Source organism: Silene latifolia, chromosome 1 (genome assembly GCF_048544455.1).
Source record: "Silene latifolia isolate original U9 population chromosome 1, ASM4854445v1, whole genome shotgun sequence".
Lineage (NCBI taxonomy): Eukaryota > Viridiplantae > Streptophyta > Magnoliopsida > Caryophyllales > Caryophyllaceae > Silene > Silene latifolia.
Genome location: NC_133526.1, coordinates 3,440,468 through 3,450,586, shown reverse-complemented (window position 1 = coordinate 3,450,586; position 10,119 = coordinate 3,440,468).

Sequence of the window (10,119 nt, the reverse complement as noted above, 5' to 3'; positions counted from 1 at the left end):
AGGCAGTCGCGTTAAACCCTGTTGGTATGTTTTCTTCCTCTTCTACTTTTATTCATATGATTGAGATTAACCACGCAAGTTACGGAACTTGGGTACTAGATACTGGTTGTGGTTCTCATCTGTGTAATCATGTGCAGGGGCTCCGAAACATCGAACCCCTCGTAAAGGGTGAGGTGGACCTGCGTGTCGGGAATGGAGCACGAGTGGCTGCCGTCTCGGGGAACATATGTGATCCGACTTCCTAGCGGATTTGAGTTATTTTTATATAATCTGCTATTATGTACCCAGTCTTTCTAAAAACATTATTTTACATTTCGCACTTGACAAACTTGGTTTTTCATTTGTAATAGAGAATAATTCTTGCATTTTCTCATTACACAATATGATTTATGGCAAGGCAGTCTCCATGAATGAAATTTATGTTTTAGATCAGACCAGCGAAATATTACACGTAATGAATAAAAAGTTAAAGGTTGGTGACAAAGATCAAACGTATATATGGCACTGCCGTATGGGACACATTAATGAGAAACGCGTAAAACAGCTCATAAAGAATGGAGCTATCTCGGCCTTTGATTTTCAATCATTTGGCACGTGTGAATCATGTCTCATCGGCAAGATGACTCGGATTTCCTTCAAAGGTGTTGGAATGCGCGCTGCTGGCCTATTAGGACTCATACACACGGATGTATGTGGACCTATGTCAATCACCGCACGAGAAGGCTATAGGTATTTCATCACTTTCACGGACGATTTAAATAGATATGGCTATGTCTACTTAATGAAGCACAAAAGTGAATCCTTTGAGAAATTCAAAGAATACCGAACAGGTACTGAGAACCCTCGGGTAGAAAGATTAAAACATTGCGTTCGGATCGTGGTGGCGAGTATCTTTCTCACGAGTTTGATCAACACCTAAAGGACTGTGGGATTGCCTTACGATTAACTCCACCGGAACACCTCGGTTGAATGGTGTGTCCGAACGGAGAAATCGAACACTTCTTGATATGGTTCGATCCATGATGAGTCACACGGTATTACCTGATTCATTATGGGGTTATGCTCTTTTGTCAGCCGCTCTAATACTTAACCGAAGTCCGTCTAAAGCTGTTGACAAGACTCCATATGAACTATGGAAGGGAACGGTCCCTAACTTGTCCTTTATACGGGTTTGGGGCTGCGAGGCTTATGTCAAGTGGAGACACGAGGATAAGCTCGGCCGCGATTGGTCAAGACATACTTTATAGGTTATCCTAAAGGAACACTTGGTCATTACTTCTATTCGTCAACCGAACAACGTGTTTTTGTTGCGGCTAGTGCGACATTCTTAGAGAAGGAATTTCTCGAGAATGCAAAGAGTGATAGAACCTTCGAGCTATTGGAGGTTCCAGAACCAAATACCGAGCAACCATTGGAGGAACCAATTCCTTCAATCCCGGCTGCGGTTAATATTCCTGAGGAACCTAGGAGGTCGGGAAGAGTCTCTATTCCTCCGGACAGATACATTGGTATGGTCGAGGAACATGATATAGATGACATTCTACTCTTAACGAGTAGTGAACCCGCAACCTATAAAGGTGCCATGACTAGTTATGACTCAAAGCTATGGCTTGAGGCCATGCAATCCGAGATGGACTCCATGTATGAGAACAACGTGTGGGATCTTGTTGACTTACCTGCTAAGGTTCGTCCCCTTCAATGCAAATGGCTTTACAAGATAAAGCATTCTGTGGAAGGTCAACAAGATATCTATAAAGCACGACTAGTTGCTAAAGGTTTCACCCAAGTGCCAGGTTTGCACTATGATGAGATCTTTGCACCCGTAGTCATGCTGCGTTCCATTCGGATTATCTTAGCGATTGCCGCTTTTCATGACTATGAAATTTGGCAAATGGACGTGAAAACCGCCTTCTTAAACGGTTTTTTGGAGGAAGAGTTGTACATGGTACAACCCGAAGGTTTCATTGATCCAGAAAATCCTAAGAAAGTGTGCAAGCTTAAGCGTTCCATTTATGGACTTAAGCAAGCATCAAGGAGTTGGAATCATCGCTTCGACCAAGTGATAAAAGAAAATGCATTTACTCGATCGGTCGAGGAACCATGTCTGTATATCAAGTCGAGTGGGAGCAAGATTGTCTTTCTAATATTGTATGTTGACGACATACTCCTGATTGGGAATGACATACCTCTCTTAACTTCGGTGAAAGTATGGTTGAAAAACCATTTCCAGATGAAAGATCTGGGTGAGGCACAAAGAATTTTGGGCATCCGTATCTATCGAGATAGATCACGTCGGATGTTATCTCTCAGCCAGGAGTCTTACATAGACAAAGTCCTAGAGAGATTCAGCATGACTAACTCTAAAAAGGGGTTTCTTCCTATGGCTCCAGGGGTGCATTTGAGCAAGTCTCAGGCACCAGAGACACCGGAAGAGAAAGAGCGCATGACACGGATTCCTTATGCCTCGGCTATAGGATCAATCATGTATGCCATGATATGCACACGTCCGGACGTGGCATATGCATTGAGTATGACAAGTCGATTCCAACAGCATCCAGGTGAATTACATTGGCTGGCTGTCAAGAACATTCTTAAGTACCTACGGAGGACTAAAGATTGGGCATTGACTTATGGAGGGCCTCAAAAGCTATGCGCAACCGGTTACGCAGATGCTAGCTTCCAAACGGATCGAGATGACTCGAAATCTCAGTCTGGATTCGTTTTTACTCTTAATGGCGCTGCTGATCACCAGTGGAAGAGTTCCAAACAAACTGTTACAACAGATTCTACGACTGAGTCCGAGTACTATGCCGCGTCTGAAGCTACAAAGGAAGCGATATGGATGCGTCAATTCTTACATGGACTATCTGTAGTGCCTAGTTCGAATGACCCGATCACCATCTATTGCGACAATAGTGGTGCCATCTTCCAAGCTAAGGAACCAAAGTCTAGCAACAAGTCTAGACATGTACAACGGAAAGCTCATCTAATCCGAGATTACGTGGAGCAAAAGGAAGTAGTGATAGAAAAGATTGCTACCGATGATAACATAGCAGATCCTCTCACTAAACCATTACGACAAGATAAGCATGAAGGGCATGTTAATTCCATGGGAATTAAATATGTTCCTGAGTTGTAGTACTCTTTTATGGATTAGATTCATTCTCGTTTGTACTCTATACGACATCATCGTTTTGATATTTATATATTTTGTTTTTCATGTGGAATTGTACGACAATTTTGAACACCACAAAGTGAACTGAACAAACATTATATTTTTAGTCCTTAATTGCCCACATGAGCTGATAACTCTGGCAATTATTTTGTGACGTTGGTTGATGGTGGGTTCAACGAGCCATAAGTCAACCGGTTGGTCGACCAATCACGAGGCGAGTTATACGGATATCTCGTAGGACACCATTGTGACATCGACGTGGAGTCCTAAATGTTGTATAACATTCGGTGCCCGGTCGTGGATAGGACCTCCATGGTGATCCTAAGAGTCGATTCTTTTGACTATCGACTGTCTCTTGAGACTACGGCAGATTTTGGGTGACTTTGGTTTCTTTCTCACGGTCATCCGTAACAGGGGGCCAAGTAGATTTTTTCTGGGTCATTTCATGCTGTGCTTAGATCGAAAGGAGTCGAGTTGAAGGAAATATTCAGCCTTTATCAGGTACTCGATATTTCTCGGGGCCACTCGAGGAGTCAGAATCGAAATGCATGGCCATGCTCGGATACGGATTCGTTTTATCAGTTAAGTTACTCTCTAGTCGGGGAAACCACTCTTGATACAGATCGATTGTAGAATACGACCTTTGCGGATCCGGATCTGCAAATTGTTTTACATTGAGTGGGACAAATTTTAAATGAATATGAGAATCGGTTATCGCACATACACTTGTACGGACAAGTGGGAGTTTGTTGGAGCTGTGTCCTCCAGTTAGTGCGGATAACGTCATTGCACGTACACTTGTACGGACAAGTGGGAGCTTGTTGGGGCTGGTGTCCTTAACATTTAGTGCAAGGACTTATAAATCTCTAAAAGGATCAAAGGGCATACTTTTGGTATTATTATCAGTTGATCCACGTTTATCAATAACGGTTGGCTTGCTAGATAAGTTTGACGTTATTGTCATACAGATGGCGGTGATCAACTGGTCCCTAAAAGTCACACCTATAGGATACGTTTGAGAGATGTGACGGTATGAAAATACAGTCATGTTGATGCCTAAAATGACTAAGCAGTTAGTCGGAGTTATTGACTAGTAATTAGTCAGATGCGATGTTGAGATAATTATTTAATACGGATTAAATAATAATGGCTAAGGCGAATTAAACAGTTAATTCGTAAATTAAATATAAATGATTATATTTAATTAATGTATATTGAATTAATTATACAATATTGTCTTTGTCGGACATGTATTAATATTTCAACTAATCCGTGTTATTAGTCGATATATTAATAACCGATAACCGATGACGATTTATAATAAAACCCGTCATATACATTTTAGCATTTTGAGTCGGACCACGAACCCAAAAATAAGGAGGAAGTGGAAAGCCCACTCCCTCCTCCATGTACACGGTTTGGCCGAACCAAACAAAAGGAGAGACTCCCTCTCCTTTTGCCCTAAGTCATTGATTTGAGAAAAAGCTAGGGTTTTGGAGAAATTTTCCTCTGAAACCTAGATCTCACATCTCGAAAACTCACAAAACAACTCTCTTAATATTGCAAGGCAATCAGAGAGTACTTTCTAGCACAAGGGGCATAGTCTCAGACGGTCTTGGGTGCAACGATTAGGAGGAAATCTACTTTGATTTCTGTTCTTAGGCCGCATTCACAAGGACCCGAGGTTGACTCTTAATCTTTATCGTTTTTCATTATATTTCGTTTATGACCATATTTCACATGTTAAATTTACGTTATAGTCCTAAATTTAAAGGGTCTTATACGGATATTACCCCACAATTTGAAGGGGCGTGTTGAAGACGCTTGGTCACTGTTGCATTGATTGACGTTCAACTGTTGCAACGATTGACATTCCGTGGTTGCATGTCTGACACGTGTCTGTTTGCTGATTGGCTGGCGTTTCATGGGCTGTGCCCTGATTGGTCCTTCTTCATGGGCCTTCCCTATAAATAGGCGAGTTAATCCCTGAAATTGGGCACCAATTTCATTTTCTCAAAAATTTTCTTCTTTCTAGCCCTCTTTGACGAAACTTCTATCTAGCTTTCAGAATCATTACTCCGGCGTAGCATTTTTCTTCAAGGTAAACAAACAAATTTTTAACTTTTTCATTGTTAAGTTTTTGTGAATCATGTCTTCTCGCGATGCCGGTCCTAGTAACCGTGCGCCGGGGGGTTCTCCGTCGCGTCTTGACGAAGAGGAGGCACTGGCCGCCGTCCCGCTAAGGTCCGGGGGTCCTAGGTCGCCTTCTCCCGAAGTTGACCCGAAAGTTCTGGAGGGTTGGGAGGACGATGATGAAGCTGATGAAGACTTTGATGATGACGGTGAGGAAAGGGTTCCTTCTGGTGTTGAGAGGCAGTTCATCATGGATCACGGCGAGGCCTGTAAGGTCCGCCTTGACCGTGCTTGGACCCATAAGTTTGCCAGTTGTTCCGGCGAGACATTTTTCGAGGGTCATTTCTTCTTTGGCAGGGGATACAAAATTGTTATCCCTGAGGAGGGTCAGGCCGTTTGTTGCCCTCCACCGGGTTGCACCGGCGTATACATCCGGCACTTGGAGTACGGGCTCCGATTTCCGCTGAATGACTATGTTATGGCCATCACTAGGGCCATGAATGTCGCCGTTGCCCAACTGCACCCGTTGGCTATTAGGACCATAGTCGTCTTTGTCTGGCTCTGTCTCTTCAAGGGGGAGGTCCCAACGGTTAATTTATTCCGTCGGCTTCACCACCTTCGACCGTCATTCCCTGGTCGCGTCGGATGGTACAGCGTGCAAATGGAGCCGGGTTACGTCTCCATCGATAAGCTTACTTCTTGCAAAGACTGGAAAGATCGGTGGGTGTACGTTGAGGTGCCGGATGACTATCCGCTGCCCCGGTCCTTCCAGCACGAAGTTAACTTGCGGTGCGAGACTAAGGCGGAGCATGATAAATGGGTCACCCGGAATAAGCTTAAGATGGACGCCAGCAAGGTCCCTCTTAATGAGGATGAGAGGCTGGCGATGAGGCTTTTTGAGGCGGACAAGAGTGGGGTGCCGAAGAGATGGATTCCCCAATGCGAGATCATTCTTCGGATGAGCGCGTCACACGTCGGCCTCATACCGGCCCTAGCACAGGGTGAGTGGGGTCGGTGTGAGGCCCATCTTGGCTCTCCATGTTTCTGTCTCTTGAATTTCGATTTACTTCTACCTAACTCCTGCTTTGTTTCTTTTGCAGACCACTTTGGGCGGACTGCTCGAGGATATCCTCCGGAGAATGGGCCGCACAAGGATAAGACCGTTGTCGATTTGCACCCTAAGGCTCGCCCGTGATCGCAGGACGTCGCCGAATGATCCGATGGATCAGCAGCTGAAAGGCCTAAATGTGGAGGCGGCCCAGGCGAGGGTTACTAGTAACATGCCGCGCCGAACGCGGAAAACGAAGTCTTCAGTGGCGATGCCGTCGACATCCGTTCCACCTTCCATCCCTTCAGTCCAGAAGGAGACGGTGGTGATCGTTGACATTACAGATGGGGGGGACTCCGATGCGGAGGGATCTCCCCTTGTCCGTAAAAGGAAAGAGCCCGCCTCGCGCGATGCTTCTCGCTAAATCGCGCGAGGAGATATGTCCTCCAAGCATGGTACAGATATATCCCGTGGCTCGGACTTAGCGGTTCATTAGGCGTTCTCGATGACAAGCTCTCCGATATGTCCATGTATACTGACACGGATGTTTTAATTGATTTTTGTAGATCAACCGTCGGCAGCCGCCGTTCTCACTGTGCGGCAATTAGAGAAGCAGCCTGAGAAGGCGGGTGATAGAAATGTCACCGTCGATTCCCTACTCCAGAAGGTTTCCCCCACCGAGCTTGTGGCAGAGGGGATGAGAATATGCAAGAGGCTGGCGAAATGGACTCAGCTAGCCGGCTCCCACATTATGGAGCAAGAGAAGACCATGGCTGAAGCCGCCCCACGACTCGAGCGGCTAAGGCCGGAACTCGACGCGGCGAACAAGGAGGCTAAGAGGGCCAAGGCCGAGGTGAAGAGGCGTCCGTCTTGAGAGGAAACTCGGGGAGGACGCTGAAAAGGAAGTCCTTCTTTGAGAGAGCCAAGGCCGAGGCCGCGCGCTGAAGCCGCTAAGTCGCTGGAGATGCGCGACCTTGTTCGAAGCACGCCGACCTTTACCGTACGCAGAGGGACGAGTTTAGGGGCTTGTTCAGTCCGGGGAAGGTGGTTCGGAACAAAGATGCTATCATCGCCCAAAGGGAGGAGGACATTGAGACACTTCAAACCGTTCTCCTCCCTAACATGTGCACCCAATACCGGGACCTGGCCGAAGAAGCTGCCAGGGAAGTGATTGGGGAGCTCTTCCCTCTTGATGGCTCCTTTCCGTGGGACAAATTTGACGAGCTGTTTGATGACAAGCTCGAAGCTAAGGAGGAAGCCGCGAAGGAGAAGGCCAAGGAGGAGGTAAGGGTGAAGAAGGAGGAAGAGGCGGCCGCAGAGAAGGACCTATTTGCCGAGGAGGCTAAGGCGGCCAAAGAGTAAGCCGAGAGGATGAAGTGAAATTTCGAGGTGCCGAGGCCGAGGCCGCCAAGAAAGCCGAGGCCGAGGTCGCCGAGGAAGCTAAGACGCCAAGACAGACTTTGGGTCGCCCATCAAAGACGATCTTCGCTAACGCCGCTGCGATGGCAAGCAAAGAACAGGCATAGGGAGACGGGCGGTCGTCACCAGGCTCACCCGGCGTCTCGGACAGCTTCAGCTGTTCGGGAGCCAATTATTAAGCCTTCCCTCCCTGCCATTTTTGGCGCTTCAAGTGATATGTTTGTAACCTTTTGCTTTTCTTTTCCTTGTATTTTGTACAACTTTGGTAGGTTGTGTTTTGGCTTATCCTTATGGGGACGGCCGTCGTCTGCATTCTTCTCGTTTGTAATCTGTTATCATTTTTAATAAGAGTTTGCTTATTTTGCCTCTGGCTTGGCCGAGGTCTTTTCTTGTCTTCGTCTGAGTTGTCTTCTTACGTTATTAATTGAGCGCTTCTTTTGTTTCTACCTCGGCTTTGACCGAGCGTTAGAATGCGTATCTCAACTGTGTTTAACGTTCCCATGACGTCTGCTTCCTTATAGTGATTGCCGTGGCGTCTACCTCTAGGAGTGACTGCTGCGGCGTCTACCTCTTGGGGTGACTGCCGTAGCGTCTATTTCTTGGGGTGACTGCCGTGGCGCCTATTTCTTGATGGTGATTGCCGTGGCGTCTACCTCTTGGAGTGACTGCTGCGGCGTCTACCTCTTGGGGTAACTGCCGTAGCGTCTACTTCTTGGGGTGACTGCCGTGGCGCCTATTTCTTGATGGTGATCGCCGCAGTGGCGTCTACCTCTTGGAGTGACCTGCGCGGCGTCTACCTCTTGGGGTGACTGCCGTAGCGTCTATTTCTTGGGGTGACTGCCGTGGCGCCTATTTCTTGATGGTAACTGCCGTGGCGTCTACCTCTTGGAGTGACTGCTGCGGCGTCTACCTCTTGGGGTGACTGCCGTAGCGTCTACTTCTTGGGGTGACTGTCGTGGCGCCTATTTCTTGATGGTGACTGCCGTGGCGTCTACCTCTTGGAGTGACTGCTGCGGCGTCTACCTCTTGGGGTGACTGCCGTAGCGTCTACTTCTTGGGGTGACTGCCGTTGCGTCTGCTTCTTGGTTGTGACTATGGGGGAAAATGAACACTTTGATGGAAAACTTTGACGATTCTTCATTAGATATAAACATGCGTCGGGATGCCCACAGTTGTCTTGGGCACCTCCGCCGCTATACAAAATTTTTCCGAGATTGTCAGTGTCCTAATGGCTCATCAAAGGTGCACCCTCCATGTCTATCAGCCGGTGTGTCTTGAGAGAGCGTCGGACCTGGGAATGTACTGTATCTGGAAGGACCTCAATTTGGCGGTGTCGGCTTTTACCCTTTCCAGGTATCTTACCATCCCGTCGTCTCGAGCCTCACACTCTCCTCTGATTTGGCTGGCCACCAACAGTGAGCATGTTTTCACCACGACGTGCTCTGCCCCGGCAGCCCTAGCTAACTCGACTCCATTTATCACCGCCTCGTATTCGGATTCGTTGTTTGAGGTCGAGAGGGTAAGTTTCAAGGCGTGCTCAAACACGTCCCCGTTTGGTTGGTGATAAGAATGGCAGCTCTGAGCCGTTCGTCGTGGGGGACCCGTCAGTAGTTATTTCCCATACGCCGGGATGCGGCTCTTCTTGGTCGGTCGGGGTTCCTTCAACCATGTCGACGAAGGTATTCATCGGGTCGCCCTCCTGCTGCAAGGATGGGCTCTTCCCCTTCCATGACTTATTTGCCACTTTGAGGGATTGCATGTTGCACCCTCTGGCGGATATCTGGGTGTTGACCACCTCGTCCTTCTCGTCCTTGGAGACGAGCTTATGCGCTTCCCTCCGGTCCGAGACATACATCAGTGTCAGGGGCCGGATTGACATTATCGCATCGCCTCGCTCGAGTGACGCGGCCTATGAGGACGTTGTAGGCGGACGAGCCGTCAATGACTACGAACTCGGATAGGACATTCTTCGCCGCATTCCCTTCGCCGAACATCACCGGCGATCGATCAACCCTGGGGTACAGGCTACCCCGGAAAAATCGTACAACGGATTGGTGCAGGGGCTCAAGTCTTCAACCTTTAGACCGAGGTTGAGAAAGCATTCCCTGAACATGATGTTCGTGTAGGCGCCTGTGTCAATCAGGCACCTCTTGACCAGGTGGTTGGATATGTCCAAGTGGACTACAAGTGGGTCACTGTGAGGGGCGATGAATCCCTCGTAGTCCTTCTTCCCAATAGTCAAGTCGGGGATGTTGGAAGCGGGAACCGCTGTTTTGGGCACAAAGTTGATGGCCTGATACAGCTCGTTCAGGTGCCGTTTGTGCCCATGAGCGGACCCACCATT